This window comes from Podarcis tiliguerta (assembly GCF_965153285.1).
Source record: "Podarcis tiliguerta genome assembly, chromosome: 5".
In the NCBI taxonomy this organism is placed as follows: domain Eukaryota; kingdom Metazoa; phylum Chordata; class Lepidosauria; order Squamata; family Lacertidae; genus Podarcis; species Podarcis tiliguerta.
Window position 1 is genome coordinate 33,343,756 of NC_139538.1, and position 21,043 is coordinate 33,364,798.

A 21,043-nucleotide genomic window follows, 5' to 3' on the forward strand; every position below is an offset into this window, starting at 1 on the left:
AAATTGAGGTGTACTGGCATGTATCTTTCAGAGGACTTTTCACTTGTTCTTTCAAGGCAGGCTTCACCTGCTGCTAGTCATATTTCAGTGTGACTTTGTCTAGGCTGCAAACCTGATTTTACATGGCACTTCATTCATGCAATTTCACAAAGCAACTGCTTCGGCTGAACAAAAAAATCACTGCAATTTACACATTGTATTGCTCTGGGGATATTATTTAATTAAAACCAGCATGTGACAGAGGGAGTGTCTCGAAGAACAATTCCCCAACTGATGCTGTGGGATGGCAAAGCAGCAAAAATGTCATCTTGGCAAGAAAAAAGCACATGAAGGGGGGGGGGGGGAGCTTTCTGATTCAGTGTTTCCAGAGATCAGTCATTCCATTCTGGTCCTAGCTGACACCATTTCAATCTGTAGCTTTCCCCCAAAACCTAGTACGGAGAACACATAAAGATTCCACCTAAGCATTAAAGCAGAAGCAGGGAAACATTTTGAGCCCATGGGCCACATTTCCTAATGGGCAACCTTCTGCAGGCAGCATGCCAGGTGTGTATGAAGCCAGATGCAGAAGTGGGTGGAACAGCAGGTGTGACTCGTACATATTTGCACAGAAGGCTATATTCCACTTATGCAAACAGAGGGTTTTCCATATAGTCACACACCCCTCTCTATTCTGCATCCAGAGAGAGCAGAGCTGTTGTGCAGTGTAACCTGCTGATGGGTCTGGTCTGAGAAGAGTCCCAGAGGCCAGATTGGGAGACCTGGAGGTCCACAGTCACACCCACCACCTGTGCCAGAGGTTTAATACCCTGGCATTAAAATTGCTTGATCTGTAGTAGCAGCAGCAGCAGCAGCAGCAGCAGCAGCAGCAGTAGTAGTAGTAGTAGTAGTAGTAGTACTCCTCCCTTGTGATGTGCATCGGTCTCTCTCAACTTTTGGGATAAATTTAAAAACATCCCCATTTTCCCAGGCATTAAATTATTTATTTAGAGCCTTCATTACCCCGCTCTTCAGCCAGGAAACCTCCCAGAGTGGCTGGTCGTTCCTCTTAAGCCTTTCTTATTTATTTCTTCATCCATCCACTCATTCCACAGTGGTTTATGCACAATCTAAACAGAACAGTCCCCACCTACAGGCTTGCAATCTTAAAAATTGCAACATGTAAGGGAAAAGGGACAGGGATGAAACCAAAGCTCAGGCACTGATTTCTGAACGGTTTTTAAGCAGATGTTGGGTGGCCATTTGTCATGTATGATCTAGTTGAGATTCCCACATTGCAGGAGGTTGGATCAGATAACCCTTAGGATCCCTCCTACTGTTCTAACGCATTTTTAATTCTTTTTAATAAACATGGGGAGAGGGTGATGACAGCTGAATGTTTGAAAGTCAAGACTCTGAAAATGAATCACCCCTGTTTCTCTTTGACTCTAGTACGTGCTTCACCCATTAAATTCCAAGTAAATTATCTGTTTAAACTTGAAAGTTTTAACATAATTACAAGCTAGTGTCGTTTTCAATCATGCATCCACACCCTTTGCAAGGTTGCCTTTGAAAGCATTTGCCACTCTCTCACAAACAGAGCGAATAAAGTGGTAGGTTAAAAACAACAGTCTGCGCCCCACATGGCTTAAACACACCTGGTTAGTAATGTCCTCCTAGAGGCTAAAACGTATTTTTCACTTTATTTGGGGAGGGCCATTGAAAGTGAACTCCCTAGTTGCCTTTTCTTTCAGCAAGGAAATCGTTTAAATATATATATATGGGCATGATCCAAGCAATGTGAAGCCATAGCTCATTGTAGACGGCCTGCTGTGCATGTAGATGATCCCAGGTTCAATTGCTGCCATTTCCAGGTAGGGCTGGGAATGTCCCCTGATGAGCCTCTGACAGTCAGTGTAGACAATCTCCATTGAACCCTATGGGACTTACTTTCAAGTAGGCATGTATAGCATTGCACTGTTCACCTTCCTGTTGAAACCAGTGGGATTTAAGAGGCTGGAACATGCCCTCTGGGGTTTGCCCTTGTATTCAGAAGCCAACAGAGAGAATGATAACAACCCACAAATCCAAATTTAGCACAAAGCAGTTTGAGCAGATGCAGGAAATGCAATCTCTTTGAAAACATGTATCTAGTTTGGCCCTGATGTGCTTTGAGTTCTGCTGGCTCTCAGCAGGGGAACACAGACAGAATTTAAAAAACATCTCCTTTCATGTGCTTTCATAAGGAGTTCCACAGTAGCCATGTGCTGCAAGGAATAACCCTTCCTTACAAAGACAACTCTAGTTCCTTATAGATATCACAGTCTGCATACACACCATCCATTTAAAGTACACACACCCAAGAATCCTGGGAACTATCGTTGGTTAAAGGTACTGGGAAGTGAAGTTTATTAACTGCTTTGGGTTTTGTTTTTTTACAATCAAGCAGAATTTAACTCTGTGAGGGTTAAACTACAGTTCCCAGGATTCTTTGGGGACATGGCAGATATGTCTTAAATGTACAGTGTGTGAGCAGTCATATAATTTGTTGTGGACCATGACTGGTTTGCTTAAAAAACAACCACCCCAAAACAGTTTATATTGTCCTTCCTTGCTGCACATTAAATTGCTTACAAATCTGTGTGGGGGGGGGGGGGGAGAATAGCTATAGGTATAGGCTGTTAAAATAAAAGAAAGAGGGGTCTCCTAGCCAGTAAACACTCCCTTATGTGAGCTTCAGAAGTTTTTTAAACCCCTGTTCATTTTCCCCAAGCCTCTTTTGATTGTACCACACCTGTTCTTACATTCTGTGTGCTGGATAGCTTTTCAGAGACTGGAAGGCATTATGTTAGAACCGTCACTGCCTCAGGCACACAACTTAAAACTTCTGACCGAACAGGTTTCTGCAGCATTACTAAACCTGTAAAACAGATTTGTCCAGAGACCATAGATGGATAGAAATACGGGCATACCATTGGTGAACATAGGGCTATCATGCTACTTTAAGTATCTGGAAACTCACCAGCCTCGTCCTTTCAGTCTTGGATTGAAGGAAAACCTCTCCCAATTCACAAAGTGTATCTGCTCTTTCCTGCAACTGAATGCACATTTGACCTGGGAGTAAGACACTTCGAACGCAGTAGGGTTTACTTTTGCATTGGAGCAGACTGCACACACCGGGGGAAATGCTCTTTATATATGCTCAGAGGCCCTGCTATTTTTTCCCAAACAGGATGACGGGTTGAGATGTGTCACTAAAAATTGCTGCTGAATTTCCAGGGTCTGCTACTGCTTTCTGAATTTTTATTGCAGATGCGATTTAACAGTTAAAGCATTGCTAATCGCTGATTAGAGACTAATGTGTCTAAGCCCGTACAGAAACTGTTCAATAAAGCCGTGTTCAGTGAGGGAGAGTTCTTTCGACTACGTAAACGCTAAGAATTTTGAAATCTGACGAAATCCCACCTAATCCAGCATTCTTTGCAAAGAGAGCCAGCAAACACCAGGTAGAGCACCGTAAAATGTTCAGCGATCTCACTGTGACCTAGAGCATGTGCAGATTTCAATCTCGCATAGCACATGTATCTTTGGGGATATTATTATTAGGTCAAGAGCCTGGAAAGGCTTTCACATAGCTTAACCATGCCCTACGATTTACGAAGGAAAGGCCGCGCCCGCCCCCCTCCCCCGGCGTCTGCCCATGCTCAGAGGCATTCCTTTCCCCCATTGTCCCCGATCTCCTTCGCGTTCCGAGAACATTGGCCGGCGTTGAAGGGCGCCTGGCAGGCCCGAGGGCTGCGGCCTCGGCTGCGCGGATCCCGCCAAGCCGCAGGGGGCAGCCGCGAGTCGCCTGCCGAGCTGGGCGCGGGGCTTTCTCCTGCTCCGCCGCAGCTGCTCGTCGGGTCAGTAGTATCCGCCGCCGGGCTGGGAAGGGAAGAGGAGAGCGAGAGCGAGCGAGAAGGGAAAGGAAGAGCAGGGGCCGCTGCGCAGCCAGGACCGCGGGGCGGGGGAGGGGCCAGCCAGGCCGACACCGAGCGAGCCGAAGGCCGTAGGCGAACCCAGCCGGGGAGAGGAGCGCCGGCCGAGGCCCACACCGAGAGCCGCCGCAGCACCACCACGACGCCGACTGGGTGGGGGTAGCCGCCGCTGCCGCCGCCTGCCTGCTTGCCAGCCACCCGGCCCGCCGCGGAGCGAAGGTACTGCCGGGGCCTTGAGGGCCGCAGCTCGCTGTGTTGCGGCGCCTGAGGAGGCCTTTCTGAGGGAGCCTTGGCGCTTCGGCTTCCCGGGCGCGGGAGGCGTTGGCGGCCAGGAGGAGGAGGGGGGGGTCCTCTGCCTGTGGAGCTCGGGCCCCGGGGCCCTTGAGGCCTCCTCGGCCCCCGCTGGGTGGCTGCGGCCGCTTGACCCTCAGGGTGTGTCCTCGGGATGCCTCGACACGGGTTCGGCGGCCCCTGACGTGCCCTGCTGGATGGAGGCGGATTTCTTCCCCTCTCCGCCCCGCCTTCTTCCTCTCTCCTTTATTATACCTTCCGCGCCCGCGGCTGAAGTGCGCGGCTCCAGCCGACCTTTGTGGCTGTGGCCGCCGAGCCGGGAGTCGGTTAGGGGAGGGACGGAGGGAGGTCGGAGGTCGGGGGTGGGAAGCAAAGGGGTCCCTGCGAGGCGCTTTGGCGGCTCCTGCTCGGGGGAGGGCATTGTTGTCCTTGTGGGGCTCCAGGAAAACTTTGCTTCGCCTTGGGGATCCTCCGTCGGCGCTGGGAGAGGGAGGAAAGGAGGGACCTCCTCGAATCCGGAACTGCTGCTAGTTCGTTCTCTTTCTTTCTTATTTTTTTAAAGGCAGCCTTTTGGGGCTTTGAGCGGCCAGAGTCTGTCGTCAGGTTAGTTAAGCCGGTTTCTTGGTGGTGCAGGAATGAAAGCGTATTTGCTTTTCTCTTGCAAAATTGCCCTGTACGCAAAGGGCCCCGGTTTGCGTTCATGCAGCTACTACATAAATCAATCTAGCGCTTCTTGGTTGCTAGGTTGTTTTAATAAATACCGTAGATGAGTAGGCCTGTGCCTATTTTTTTAAAGCCGGAATATCGCAGTAGTAAATAATGAGATTGAGGGTGAATCACAAGGTTCTTTGTATACAGCAATTATCCTTCCTCTGGTAAACTGATTTGATCTGGTCTAATGCATCCCTCTTGAAAACTCGGGCAAATGGTGCTAGCTGCTCTGCAAAAAATATGTACCTATATGGATCCTGTACATACAGGGTGTTTCTTTTCAAAGATTTTTTTTTTGAGTTTTGCACAGAGTGATATTTTTTATCTGTTTTGCAGTTTGTAAACCTGGAGTTTCTGAAAATATACTGCTAAGTAACATTGGGTCTAAAGTCCCATATAAGATTTGTTTCTGGAGAAAATGCAGCTACTTTAGACAACATTTCTGTTCCAAATGGTAATAAGAGAAATGAACCAATATGATGGACAGAAGTAGTATTTTAGGTTGGCATGTTCATAATCTGGTCTACAGCCAAATTGGTTTAAAGTACTTGGGTCAACCGATTCCATTTTATAGAAGAGTTCTCTGGATTGGGTTATACTATAAAATTTTAAAGACGTAAAATGCTCTTGTGGAAAAGTGTGAAGCATCAGATGCCTCCCATTAGGTCACCTGGAATATATTTGGAATATGTTTCCTCTTTCATTTTGAAGTGCATGAATCAACTTAAGAGTATAAACATGACTCAAACTCTCTAGTCCAGGTATCATCAACCTTTTCAGTTCCAATGTCCGCTTTTAACATATACATGCATTTGGGGACCTATTTCTTAATATTTTACCATATATTTGAATGGTAGCAGTGCTCCTGTTGTGACCCACATTGGATTAGGTCCCAGTCCACTGGTGGGTTCTGACCCACCAGTTGAAGACCAGTGCTGTAGACCTTGCAAAAGTGACCATAAGGCCCAGGAGTTGGGGACATTTTTTTGATACTGGCTGAGGGTCCAGCATGACAAATAATTGCACCTGGTAGTAATGAGAGACTGATAACAAGGGCCTCCAGTGCAAGACGAAGGTGAATGAGGAGTGGAATTATGTGGTTGCAAGCAATTTAGCTTGTTGAATGTTCATTATAATTACTTGGGGAGTGGACAAAAGCATTTCCAACACTGGGCTCTTAAACATTTTTATCAATCAAGCTTATGTACTGGTTTATATTTATAGTAGAATAATGTTTTTTTTATAATCCGTTAATGATGGGATTCATGCTCTGGAGAAAATTTAACTGAATTGTTGAGGAAATTGTTGCTTTTGGCTCTTCTTAAAAAAAACCTAAATTACTAATTTCTTTAATCTGTGGAATTTTAACAGAAGAGAACAGTTTCTGCACAGACAGATCAGTTGTTATAAACAGGTATATTTGAAACCACCTGTTTTTTAACACTGTCCTATTAAGTTGTCCATAGCAGCTGTTGAGAATAGTAGCCTTAAATTTGACTCTGCTGAAATAATTTTATCAGGAACATCTTTTATACTTGGTTGAGGTTCATGTTGTCAGTCTTTGGGAAGAACACAATGTAATATTGTAGCTTTGGAATATAGGCTCCTAGTGTTACATTTATGGGTTCTGTTTCTGCACAGAGTTAGGTGCTTAAATTTCTTTGACTTCAGCAAGATTCAGGCGAATCCGTAGGATAGTAACTTTGCGAATTATAGCAGAACCACATAACAGTTGCTTGTTATTATTGAAGATGAATTTTGGCCTTGATTTTTTTTAGTGTTTGTCTGGCAGAACAAGTAGGTGTTTCTCCTATGGCACAAAGTGATTATATTATAAATTGGTCAATTGGCATAGTATTTTGCATCTCCAGTTGTAATGTTTCCCAATCGTGATAACAATAATAATAATGTAATTGTGGTATTTGAGTACATATCCTGAAATGTCAAAGTGATGTCTGTCTGACATGTTCAGTAAGTTCTCAAATTTGCTAAGTGGAAATGAAAAACATCCAACATTATGTTCCTTTAACATTGGCTGGGATCTGTAGATCCCTATGTGTACACCCTTCTAGCCTCATGGAAAGCTGTTCTGGATAATCTGATGACCTTTTGGTGCAACTTTTCAGGGGATAGCCTTTGGATCTCAACCATTATTTGTTCTGTTTCTGTACATGTCTGTTTTCCAATATACACAAATTATACAGTGAACAACAGTTAAATGTTGTGCTTTGTTCAAAAGAAGTTTAACCTATATGTTCATTGGTTATTCCTGTGTTACATGAAAATATGGTTTCTTAAGAGTGTTTTTCTTTTTTATCACTTTCAAACCCAGGGCTACACCTTCTGTGAAGTTATGTCAAGAATGCCCCACCTCTGAAATGTCTGGATTCCTAATGTGTTTCATTGAAAGTGGAAAGGCAGTTATTTTTCACATTATAAAATGGCTTACATTTTTAATGTTGGGTCCCTATTAAATTGTGCTAATAAAACTATTGCTTTACCTTTAAACTGACTGTGTAATAATTTCTGTTTTAGTTCTTTAAGAATCCTAGTAGCATCCTCACAAGCTTATTCATGATTCAAACATTACTACTGATTAAAAGGAGTAGTAAGGTTTGATTTTGTATGACATTATAAACTTGCTCAAGGGCTCTGGAAGATTCAAGTCCTGTGACAAATCAATTCTAATTTCAAGTCACATTGAAACTAGATTTCATTGATGTTGAGAGTACATGCTACTGCTGCAGGTATTAGTAATGATGGTTCATTACTTTAGGTTTTGTGGCATGGTAGGGAAACACAAATCACATTTTTCAACAGAGAGAGATACCAGTATGGTTAAGATTGTATGATCAACTTTCCTTCAACCAAAGCAGTGTTATAAACTCAGGTACTGTATATAAGCTAGGCACTAAAAGGCTCCTTAAATAAAGGTTACATTTGCCAAAATGGAATGTCTAGTTGCCATTTGGGGGCAAGGCAGCTCTAAAGTTGTATTTTTCAATATGGCTTTTTGGTTCCTGAAATTCATTCTGATTGTGCAGATAAAAATATAACTGATAGAATTCTATAGGATGTGGTATTAGTGTGTGAAAACAGTCAAGGTCCAATGATCCCCAGGCATGCATATCCAGGTGGTGGTGTCAGGCTCCATCCTGGCTCTCAGACATCTTCATTTGGTCACAAGTGGTCAGTAAGCCAGGTGCAAAATTATCCTGGCTCATTTCTAGAACTGATGCAGAGAACATCACCACTGAGAATTGTGGCACTTTAAAGACTAATAGTCACATCCTATGTTAGCTGCCCGCAACCAAAATGGACTTCTGCTGGTGCAGGACGTCCTCACTTCCCTGCAGTCCCTTCCCCCCCAAATCTACTCTTAGGGCACTCACTGGAGCAGATATGGGGAGGGTCTCGGAAGCAAAGAGGGAATTTTGTTTCATGAGCACTAGTTTGCTTATTGAACGTTGGCTGTCACTCTAAAACAGTATTGAAGAACTTGGTGCCTTGCAGATGTTTTGAACTGCAATTTTTACTGGCCCCATCCAGTATGGTTCTGCTGGTTACGACTGATGGGAGTTGTAGTTCAAAACATATGCAGGATACCTGGATGGCCATGTCCTACCCCAGGCATAAGCAAACTCGGCCCTCCAGATGTTTTGAGACTACAACTCCCACCATCCCTAGCTAACAGGACCAGTGGTCGGGGATGATGGGAATTGTAGTCTCAAAACATCTGGAGGGCCGAGTTTGTCTGTCCTACCCTAACAGATTCATTGTGGCATCGGATCAGATGACATATGATGCAGTGTCACAAGACTGCTTTTGCTCCCGTAGCTGAACACTGATACCTCTCAGGAATTTTTCCAGAAAATAGCTGTCCTGAGTTGTATGTGTGTGTGTTTTCTTCTTTGCTTATGTTCCCACTTGTTAGTGTTGTAACAAGATTAATAATTGTAGAAGAGCCAGAAATAACCTGCTGCTGTGCAGTAATTCTTTGATTTGTCTTTTAAAGGGGGGAAGCTTTAAAAATAAAATCAAAGATAGCAACATTTAGAACTTATTTTAAAAACAGCACACATCTTTTGTTCAGGAAATAATTGCAGAATAAATAAAGCTGTCTTAAGTAGTTAGTAATGAATTCACTCATTGCTATTTTTCACAACTACTTAGGATACTTAAGCTGCTCCTTCTTAGAATCGGGCAACATTTGCTGCATCTATAAATAAGCGTGTTGAATACAATATGGCAAGTGCAGCCCTAGCACTAGGCCGCAGAGTATGAAGTTACAGGCAGACACACCAGTGCAAATGTTTAGGATATAGTTGCCAGTTTCCCTAACCATCCTTAAATAATTTTAAGACAGTCTTACTATGAATAGCACCACTCACTCCTTTTAGTAATTTCGTTTAAAACATCCATTGTGACCCTCAATCTCCTAGAAGGAGATTTTAAGCTTGGCAGTAGAATATCTTACTTGATTGCATAGAGCTGGCTGATGCAAGGTGTGCCATACTATTGTTGCTCTCTGGTTTATAACTGTAAAACGCAGATGTGCATGCAAAGTTTAAAATTGCCTCTGAATTCCTTGGGGCATGTCCTCAAACAGAACAGTTTTGAAAAGTTCCTCTCTAATTAGATTTCAAACTCAGTGTTTGACCTTGTATAATCTTGTTGTTGCACTAGAATGGATGAGGGTGTGGGTAGATTAATGTGCTGCACGTGCAGCATGCTTAAATTTATTAATAAAAATAAATTTCCCTTGAGTGGGAAAGAGGCTGGCATTTATACCACAATAAAAGCGGAATGTGAAAAAGAATATAGGAAGTTGAGTTGGAAATGGCAAGTTATTTTTTAAAAATTCATAGGTTGGGGCCTAAGAATTGCTCCCCTGCATCTTCTGGAAAGCCACTCTGTAAGAGCCAAGGGATGGTATTAAATATATGGAGGGGGTATATCTGGAAGTTTGAAACCACCATTCATTAAGTGCTAACAAAATTGTTGTTCTTTTATGCAATCAACCCTTAGGATATTACTGAATTTTGACATTTCAGTCCTGGATGTGCTTATTGAAATGTTTGAGTAAGCACATTTAGGGCTGTTTTACAATCTGAACCTCGAAGTCACTGCAGTAATGTAAGTTTGGGACTAGTAGTAGCAGCTAACAGATATGCCCTGTGTAAGAAGAGCAAAAGGATGGGGCTTTGCCACAGTTCCAGCAATATCCAGAAAAACTAATATGGGTGCTGTCGGTTAAGACTGTAAACAATTCAAATTACATACAGCCAACTATGCGAGTCCAGCCCTTTGTGAACTATTAAAATGGGACAGAGCAAACAGGATAGATTCCCATTTGCATAGGATTCTATTATAAATATATCAGGAGTAAGCTATGTTTTTGCTGTCACAGAGGCACATAACTTACTTTCTGTGGGTGACAAAGGCTGGCTCAGGTGCTCTGAATTTCAGCACATTGCCATTCAGTAATTAATACAGTGGTACCTTGGGTTACATACGCTTCGGGTTACAGACTCCGCTAACCCAGAAATAGTGCTTCAGGTTAAGAACTTTGCTTCAGGATGAGAACAGAAATCGTGCTCTGGTGGTGTGGCAGCAGCAGGAGGCCCCATTAGCTAAAGTGGTGCTTCAGGTTAAGAACAGTTTCAGGTTAAGAACGGACCTCCGGAACGAATGAAGTACTTAAGTACACTACCACTGTAGTGTGTTACAGGGGACATGTGAATTGAATCACATTGTACAATACAAATATACATATTTATTTTCTCTTTTAAATCCTTATATTTAAATTTTTGTTCCATCAATTGTAGTACATTATTTTAAAGCTAGTTTCATGCATTGTGATATGAATATAATTTTAGTATAGGCAACTCCCATTGTTCACACCTTCAAAGAATGTGTGACTGCACATGTGCGCATTGCCACATTGCCTGTATATCATTGAAATATGTTGCATCTCATGAGCATTATCAGGCAAAGAAAAGATTATTCTCTACATTTAAGTGTTGTCAGAAGAATCTCTCAACTACTCAGTGTCATGTCTATACTAACATTATGCAGCCCCATAAATCTTAATTGTTTTTTTGATTGGACTGGCTGTTATTGACAGTTATTGGGAATAGGTTTCCTCTTTTACCCTCACTAGCCAGCCGATACTTCTCTGGATTAGGATAATACTTCTCTGGATTAGGTTAATACTGACTAGATCTGAAACCAAAGATTGAAGCTGGTAGGCAAATCCTGATCATTTAAGAGGGAATCTGGTTAGAATTAACCAAAGTTAGTGTTGCTGTAAGGGCATGGAAATGTTTTTCTTTTCTGGAGGAGGAACGGGGAAAGGAGCATGTGATCTAGTGACCCATTCTAGATCACTTAACTATGGGGCCATGCAGAGGCACACACACCAATACATAATATTTTAGGGCTTTGGTGCTATGCATCAGTTATTAAAAAGCTAAAATGCACGATAAATGAAATATTTCACAAATGTGTATATAGTTGGTGTGCCCTCCTAGTTAGCAAATATGAACAAAATATAGTGCAGAGGTCCTATTTAACTTGTAAATCAATGTTCTTTATTATCATTACTGAAGTATAAATAGAATGCTGGACCAACATCAACATTTTAAGCTGAGGTTTTCCACTTGGTGATTTAAATCTTGATTTATATTGCTAGCTTAAATCAGTCCCCCAATGTTGTATAAATGAACAGATTCAGAATTAAGCCCAAAGGGGAGCAGCCAACTAGTTCATACAGAAATAACTACAGCACTTTCTCAAACATATGTGATCTATTTTGGAGGCATGAAGATGTAATTTTCTCTCATACCAGTCATACCCTACTTCAGCTTTAAAATGTGAGGAAGCAGATTAAGCTTTGTAACCTACTGCATAATTTTAACAAAAACATATGTAACATTAAAAGTACTTGGGCTGTATATAAGCTAGCTAAGATTGCAATATTAAGCATAGTTTCTAAGGAGTAAACTCCACTGCAATTTACTTCTGAGCTAATATGCACAGGAATACTCTGCATAAAAAGGGCCTTTTCAGTCTTTAGACATCTCTAAAAAGTTGTAATAGAAAAGTATATATTGCACCATGAAAAGCAAAATATGTGGTAATTTAACTTACTCTTTCCAGGAGGAAAAGTAATTGATGTTGAAAACAAATGTATAGATTTGGGCTGTGCCCAAATTAAAGAAATTTAACGACTTAATCTTATGGGTTTCAGCCTATTCATTGATTAAACTTGTACAAGAGTAAAACATATCTGAGGTCAGAAATAATGGAGTTGTAGGAGGCATCATCTGATATTTAGCCTTGTTAATCAGAAGTACTTTTTTAGTCTATTGAAAGACCTTTGAATAATCTTACAGATTAATCTATTAAGCATTGCATCACCAATGCAGGTATGTTTTAGAACTACTGGGGAAGCAGTAGAGGGGATTCCTTTCCCCAAGAGTTCTTAACTGATTCTTAAGGCTGCTACACTTTTTTTAAAAAAAGACTTAAGAAGCACTCTGCACATGTGCAGAACCTTCCATTCTGAACTGCAGAAAAATTTCTTAGCAAAACAACATCAATTTATCTTGCACCTGAACCTGGGAAAATTCATAATTTGAACCTGGTAATTACATGGTTGATACTGTCTCTAGTCACAAGTGACTTTTTCTCTGTAGATTATTAGACTGTGGAACGGCAGCAGCACAACATAGCCAAGCCCAAGGGCCCTCCTTATCTCTGAGTGTCACAAACTTGGTCTTGCCTGTGCTACTTGTCCTGCAGGTTGGTCATCCATTCTTTGTTCCATATGACACACATCCACATTATTTTACTGCTGTTAGAGCACTGTTTCATACCTTAATAAAGAATCTCTCTTGTGTGTCTTTGATGCTGTACAGGTGTTTTAAGAAACGAGGTAGATTATCTGTAGTTTCAGTAGTGAAGAGAGAGACTGGGAAGAGATTCAGGCTGCAATCTGACCCCAATAATAAGTTCAATAGGACTTACTTTCTGGGCTGACAGGGATTGTCCTTTGAAATACAGTCATATCTCAGGTTACAGGCGCTTCAGGTTCCATGTTTTCGGGTTGCGCACTGCGCCAAACCCGAAAGTAACAGAACGGGTTACTTCCGGGTTTCGGTTCTCATGCATGCGGAGAAGCGCTAAATCACGCTTTGTGCATTCGCAGAGGCGCCAAATCGCGACCCGTGCATGCGCAGACACGGCACTGCGGGTTGCGAACGTGCCTCCCGCACGGATCACGTTCGCAACCCGAGCATCCACTGTACATAAATCTTAACAGAAATGGAGAACCTTTGGACCCATCATCTCAAGCCATTGGCCATGCTACCTGGAGCTGATGGGAGCTGTAGTCTGGAGGGCCACATATTTTGCTTCAGAATGTAATATTTTTAAAGAACCACCCCCCCGGTGGATATTGTGTTTTGATCCATTTTTACATTTTGCACTAGTATTTCTGTATACAGTATAGTGCCACTGAAAGCCTGTATGGCCAGTGTAGTGGAATGCCAGTTTGCCCAGTCAGAATACTCATTTGGAAACTGCCCTGTGGTTGGTTACTTGTCTGAGTGATCCTGAGTTGTACCATATGATTCTGTTATGAGCAACTTCTCTAATGTGTTGGTTGGCCTGGATATTGATAATATAGTAGTTCTGAATACTGAAAATTAATGACTATAGTATTCAGCTTGGTAACAGACTTGGAGCTATTGTCCACCAATTGCTCTGCTCACCTGTATCTATTCTTCTGCTGTTACATTCAAGACAGACAGATGCCAACAACAACAACAACAACAACAACAATGTTGTTACCTACTCCCCTCCTGAGGGGCTGTTCAAGGTGCCTGTCAAGCATGGGGTGGCAGCGGAGCCACAGTGGGGATGTCAGCACTTCTGTAACACACATGGCAATGGCTTAATTTATGATGTCAGTAATTGTGATATCAGTCTAGATACACCTGTAGCCTTGAGTCAATTGTTTGCCGTAGGTAGTGAGAAAAATGCTGAATTATAAGGCAGTGTGACATAACTAAAGCAGTGATGTGTTGTTGGGATGGCAGTGTGTATTTCTTTGCTTTGAAATGAGCAGTGTTTGCAGTTTAGACATCTGGCTCCAGGATGTCTAAGGAAGCGGAGAAATTCTGCCTCATGTCCAAAACTTGAAAGATGCACTGTGTAACTCAGCGACAGGGGGTACTTTTGAAGCAACCTGTCTAATTCTGGCACATAGACTTTTAAAAATAACAAATACTTGAAACAATGTGGAATTTGTGGCATCTTCTTTGGCACCAAAGACTCCCAAGTTGTCCTTTTGCTCCCTGAACGCAGAGAAAGATCAATTTGCATTTACCTATTTAGTTGGACTCTGACCTCAGCAGTTACAAGGAAACTTTTCTTCTTACATCCCTCCCCAACCCTGACATGTAGCTCTATTAGATCTTCATGGCACATCCATAATCTGAAAGAAAACAAACCAAAAAAACTAACTCATTTTTCTTGTTTGTTTTAAGTTCTGTTTCCTTTGCCGTTACACAATAACCACTTGGGAGAATTCAAATTATTATGAAACTACATCTTGTACTTCCTTTCCACAATATTTCTGATATCAGGCATGTCAGTGGGAAACTGCCTCTTCTCTGTAGTTAATAGGGTTGGAAGAATGTCTTAGGAGCTTGCAAAGTATTTCAATTTCTAGATAACATTCCATTTTTTCTGCCCCAGGGGAGTTCAATTTCTAATATTATTGAGGCAGTTTTGCTAATATATTCTAAAAGGGATTTTGGGAATTGAAGACAGTAAGTGTTAGACCATTAATTCTACTATTTGGGGACTCTGGAATGCTTTTTCCTGTGAATGGGATAGCTTGAGTAGTCATAGAAGAAACCCATTTCAAAGTTAGAATGATTTTTTTTTTTAATGTGCACTTTCTACAGTTGATAATGTGAGTGCTTAACCTTCATTGGCCAAGTGGATCTTTGCTTTTTCTTCTAAGTACACAACTGTCAGGTGTTAATTTCTGTTGGCCAAGGCATCTGGTACCTTCATTTTGCAACTTCTGGTGAATGCTGAAGATGCACCTTTTTGCCCTGGCTTTTGACACTTAAAGTGTATGTTTTTAGGATCCTCTGTAATTATAAGTTTTTAATGTTGTGCTTTAATGTTTTACCTGCCCTTGGACCTTGGTGTAAATGGTGGGCAATAAATTAAAAAATACTAATAGTAGTAGTCTCTCACCCTAGGGTTGAGCCTCATCATGGTGGTTATAAATTGAGAGGGGTTGGCACCTTTGAGAGGGATGACTCTTTGGAGGTGGTGATGTGTCACCCATGGCAGGACTTACTCTTATGGGCAGATACCTGAAGAAGCTTCCTTAGACTGCCCCCTGCCATGTCTCGTTCAGCACTCAAACCAGCTTCATTTCAAACACCCAGTTCCAGGCTACATTGGCCTTAAAGTGTTTCCCAGGAGGACAAATGTCTGAAAGGGCTCCCTCAACACACAGTTCTTTCTGCGGCCTCTGCATGCCTCTTCCAGCTGTGTAATGGGTGCTGGTTACCCAAATTGCAAATGTGTAGGATGGCAGAGATAAAATATGTATATTTATAAGAATGTGCCTCATGATGATTCATAAAAAGGCTGTAGAATTTTTCATTCAGAAATTACCGCACACCGTGTAATACACCTTGAGTTCACCTGACTGGATCTTCTAGATCCCCCTTGCTTCTGATCTTACTGAGTGAGACCTATGCTATACAGCATTTGAAAGATCAGAGCTAGTTCCTTGAATAGTGCTGGGAACCAAATTGGCACATGTAATTTCCGTAAGTTGAATGCTGTACTGCAAATGTCATTATCCCACAGATTACTTCCTTGTCTGCCAATATATGCTTGTGCTGCTTGTCTTTATCATATCAGTGGTGGGGTGGGTAGGAGGAGAGAAACTTAATTTACAAAAGCTTCCTGAGTTGTCTAGAGTTGATTCTTGCATGCCACAGGCAAAGAAAGTGAATGGCTTTTACAGGGTGGAGCTGAATGTGTTGATTTGTCCTTACCTTGGGCATGTTGAAGGTTCTGAACAGGATGACAGCCCCGCATAGAATACACTCAGCTTCTAAGGTTACACATGTATGGGTGGTGGTTGGTAAACTGGCCACATCCCTTCTTATCAGATGAAACTGATAGAATAAGTCGTGACCGTAGCTGCCACTTGAGCATTAATTGGCTGTGCCAATTAATTTCCCAGACTGTAAATCTGATATATCAAACAAAATGAAAGTAGTCTGTTACTGGTTCAGGATCCAAATTGTTGCTTGTTGTTTGCTAAGGACTCTGTAAAGTACAGTAGTCTCATTTACGTACATGTCTTATGCATACAGGATAGGTGAGTTGAAAAGCATAGAGGAGATTGCTTTACAGTGGTACCTCGGTTTATGATCTTACTCTGTTCCAGAAGTCCGTTCTTAAACCGAAACCGTTCAGGTGCGCTTTCCCTAATGAGGCCTCCCACTGCCAGTGCCCTCCCACCGTTAGGTTTCTGTTCTTAGACCGAGGTAAAGTTTGTAGACCGAGGTAAGCCTCCGGTTTTGCGGAAGTTTGTAACCCGAATTGTTCGTAAACAGGGCTGTTCTTAAACTGAGGTAACACTGTATTTGTAAATATGGATTCCAAATGCCAAGGCTTCTGCAACAGTAGCACTGGCAAAAACAAAGTGGCAACACGCTATACAATATTAGTAAATGCAGGTGTTATTTATTTTGTTAGAAAGAAGCCTTTTTTAAAGACACACACAGGGGCGCACATTTTGCTGCTAACGTTTGCTGGATGAGAATGCAAATATAAATTGTTATAGGCAACATAAGTTTTTATCGCATCATGTCACTAGTTCTGCTTTTAAGATTAATTCTGCCATTTTACTATGTGTTTTTGTTGTTTTGATATAAATAAATCAAGATGCACAAGCTTAGGTGCATGTGGCAGGAGCGTTCTTTTCTCAGCTTCCACTTTATGCAGAAGTGGTACAGTCCCTTTTGCCCTTGGGGGAAGATAAAAAAGGACTCTATGCCTTAAGTTACAGTTCACCTTGTGGTGCATTCCAGTTCTGTGATCTTGCAGTCCTATATTTCTGAGTTCCTTTGGACTAGTGTCTCATGCTTTCTGTTCCTGATGCTTGACTGTATCATCCAAAATAGAACTTTTGCATCACTCCCTGTTGTGAGATATACAGGTTTCCCAAGTGAGGACAGCTTACGTGTCACGTGGGAACAGAGGCGGGGCAGGAAGAGAGATGTAAAAAATTATTTTAGATGATAAGGGAAGTGGGGGGAACAACAAGCATAAAAATAAGGCTATGAAGTGATCCTAACAGTTCTAAGCTTTGTTCCGTGCTTGAATACCCATTTCCCCCTGAATTTCAGATTCTCCTTTTTTATTGGCAGCAATCCCCATTTTGCTCCTACCTAAGCAAGGTCAGCCTCTCAGATTAGTTAGAAATGTTGTGTAACTGGAAGAACTTGCAAGATATCAGTGAATTGCACCTGCTTGCAATTCCATCACCAAAAAACAAAAAGCATGTAAGATTTCAGTAAATGTTTCCTAGTCCATGTCCAGTGCAAAGGAATATTTGTGAACATTTCTGCTGGTTGGTCTTTTTAGCTGGTAAAACGAGTTCTGGACCTGGGCACGAGGTAGCAAGGTACCCAGAGGCCGATCTGAACTCTCCTTACAATTAGAATGGGCTATATCTGTCATTGGGACTACTCTTCAACCAAATAAAGGACCGGTATCTATCAGTTAACTTCTTTCAGTAGAAACAAACTCAGATTTGTCAATGGCCTGGTTAAATGATTAATGATTATTCCACAGCTGGTTCTAGCAGTAATGGTTTGGTTGCAATTTGTGCTAGAGCCTTCATGTCTTATTCCTTAGTTCTTAAGTAAAAAATAAACAAACATCTTTTTTATAGCCTGCCTCTCAAAGCTATTTTTTACTCTGTAGTGGTTGAAGTACTAAACGCAACCTAATGAAATACACATGTATAATTAAGAAGTTTAACACCCCCATTTGCTCTAGATTAGAATGTGATCATCTAGTTCACTGCACTATGTATGCTTACCTAGGAGTAAGTCATAGTGAACTTAATGCTGCTTAGTTCTGAGTAGACTTGCACTGTGAATTAGTGTTTAAACCTGAGAAATTATTTTTACTTGCATTCAGAACCCAAGGAGAGATTGACATGGTATAGTGCCTTAGGGAAAGAATTCCAGACAACCACTATCTTATGGACAGCCTCTTAATGTACCTCTGCAAGATCTTGGTAGTTCAGACAAGTTTGAGACATTAAAAGTTAATCCATATTTGTGATTTGTTCATAGTTTTCAACTTCACATTTTGAAGTAGGTCTACAGCTCTCAAGCTACCATCTAGTAATGCTTTTTGAAGAGGTTTTTTTTTTTTTTTTTTTGTCATACCAAGGCCAATATAATCAGTATATTATGTATTTCAATTTAGTTGTCCTTTAAGTATTAGTTACTGGATTACTTTAAAATACTGTTTTCTACAGTTTCATTCAGTTTACATTTTGAGCCAATTAAGATATTGAGTTTGAAACTTGTAGTTGGCAGTCTGCTTTTAATTAGTTGTGTGAAGAATTTGATAAGATCATATGAATGTGTATACCATTTTGTGAAGATTGAAAAACATATGGGAGAAGTCGTGATAAGATATTGAGTCATAATAGTACAATAGACCTGTCAAACTTTGGGTCAGATTATGCACGTAATTTTTATACAGCTGATGACTTAACATATATGTCACAAAATGTTCTTATCATACTAAAATCCCAATAAATCTGAATGGTGCTTCCATCATTATGCCCATGATATTACATTTATGTCATGTATTTGTTAGATCCATAGTTCATACATGTTTTTTTCTGTTCTGAAATGTCATATTCACTGGTCAAGTAAAAGTAGACTAGAAGCTGCTCTAACTTCAAATGCTATAAAAGCCAAAGCAGATTCAATGCAAAAGATGGTAATTCACAAATGGCAGATTTTATTACATAAATAACTATGTCCTAAACAATATAATCTTTGATATATGGTTATCTTTCCACTGTTCAAATGGCCAATTTTGTTCTGTGCCCAGCACATAAATTTGATGCCATCAAATGAGGATTACGCTATCATTTGATGTAGAAAATTATGGCTCTGTAACTTCTAGCAAGGTCAAAGTGATCTTGTCATAGTCTAGATTAGTTGGCTCAATGCAGCTATGGTTGTTAGTCACCAGTCTTTGCATTATTTGCATTCCTGCATGACAGGTGCCACATCAGTTCACACTTCCTGATGAGAATATCAGGTAGGTATGCTTTGTGACAACCACAGGCTATGGTACATGTGGGAAGTATACCCAGAGCTACCTTATTTGAGAGCAGAACTTCTTGGAAGCATCTGGTTTATGTGTTGGCAGGAGTAGTGTTCACTTCCATTTCCACTAGCTTGATTGCAGAGTCACCACAGATTACAGCTGTACTTTAAGATGAACCCTGAATATGTGCTGTGCAGTTATCAGAAGTTGTGGTTGGATTCTCATGTCAAACATGGACATTTCTTGTTTACTGTTGGGAGGCAGCATGCTTCTGAACACCAGTTGTTGAAAGCCACTGAGGGGAGAGTTCTTTTGCACTCAGGTCCTGCTTGTACGCTTTCCGTAGGCATTGCATCGACCGCTGTGAGAACAGGATGCTGGACTAAATGGGCCACTAGGCCTGATCCAGCAGACTCTTCTTATGTTCAGACTTCACAAATTGTAAGTCGCTTGTTAGGCAGTTTCTGAATTTATTCAAGCACTCTTCACTGTGCACTGCCTAGAGTAGGGACAGGGAGCCTGTGGCCTTCCAGGTGTTTCTGTATTTCAGCTCCCTTCATCCCTGACCCTCGGCCATGCTGACTGGGACTGATGGGAGCTGAAGTCCAACATCATCTGGTGGTTCATAGGTTTCCACCTCCTTTGCACAGATGAAACATAAAGGACTCCTGCAGCTGCTGTGACATCTTATATGGCATGGGGGTGGGGGCGATCAGTGAGTAAAGAAATTTTATCACATGGCTTTGAGTCTTCTATAATTCAGATGCCTTCTTAGCCTATTTGAACATACCTGATGTTGTATCACATTCGGTGAATGGAAACACTTTCTCCCTATTCCTATTTTTTGTAATTAAAAGCTACACATGGCAGTCTGGCATTTTGTTTCTTTCAGGCTTCAGTAGGAAAGTTCCTTGTTTTGGACCTGCATGTGTTAACTGCATGCAAAACAATGCAAGTGGGTCTGTATCCTCGCCAACAATGGCCACATGATAACCATGACCAGCAATCTCAAAGGCACTGAATACCATCATTGTGTCAGCATCACCATCTGCCAGCTTAACATTTGAAGCTGGATGAGTAGCTGCTGTACTTGTTCTGTGGTGTTGTGCGTGCAGTTTTCTTCAGCAGTGCCACTTCGTTTAAACTTTGATCACCACTTCGGTGATCAGTCATTACGTGTTGGCAACAGTGCGAGTGCTGCCAATCCACTTTTCCTCACCTGGTCACTTACTGTAAATACGTACGAAGGTCCACAAATTTTGTCTGGCTCCCAAGGGGAATGATGGGTCTCAGTTGTGAGTTTGGGGGATGCTTGAAGTGCCTCTGCAGCTCAGTGCAGCCGTGAGGCAAGTGCTGCTTTCTGCCCCCATCCTAAGCTGATAGGTGGAAAACCAGCAAGTTCTCAGATTCATTATGAAGTTAGTGTGAGGTCTTTGCTGGTTCATTTTGGCAACAAAGTTGATCAAACAATTTTGGCACCTGTACTTGCTTCTTGTAAAATCATACAGCAAGGGGAAAGCATCTTATTTGTCTGATCTTGCAGATGACCAGATGGGAGTGTAATGGGGACTGGTACTCTCTTGTTTATACGGAGTCTGTTTCGAGAGACAGTAGAGAGTGCCTCCAGGGTGAAGTCAAACCACTGTGTTAGTAGCACCAAAGTGACCTCTTTG

General features: G+C 41.7%; 1 protein-coding gene across 2 annotated transcripts in view; it reads left to right on the top strand.

The window, feature by feature from the left end:
• Positions 1-3,488: 3,488 nt before the first annotated feature.
• The window catches only part of CAB39 (calcium binding protein 39), a 55,308-nt gene continuing 37,753 nt past the window's right edge, over positions 3,489-21,043 (top strand). The window contains exon 1 of one of the 2 annotated variants that reach the window (XM_083442947.1): positions 3,489-4,175. The gene's annotated coding sequence lies outside the window, so the exon portion shown is untranslated. Of the gene's footprint in view, positions 4,176-4,524; positions 4,851-21,043 lie in introns of those variants that run through there. The other variant, XM_083442949.1, reaches the window with a different exon arrangement.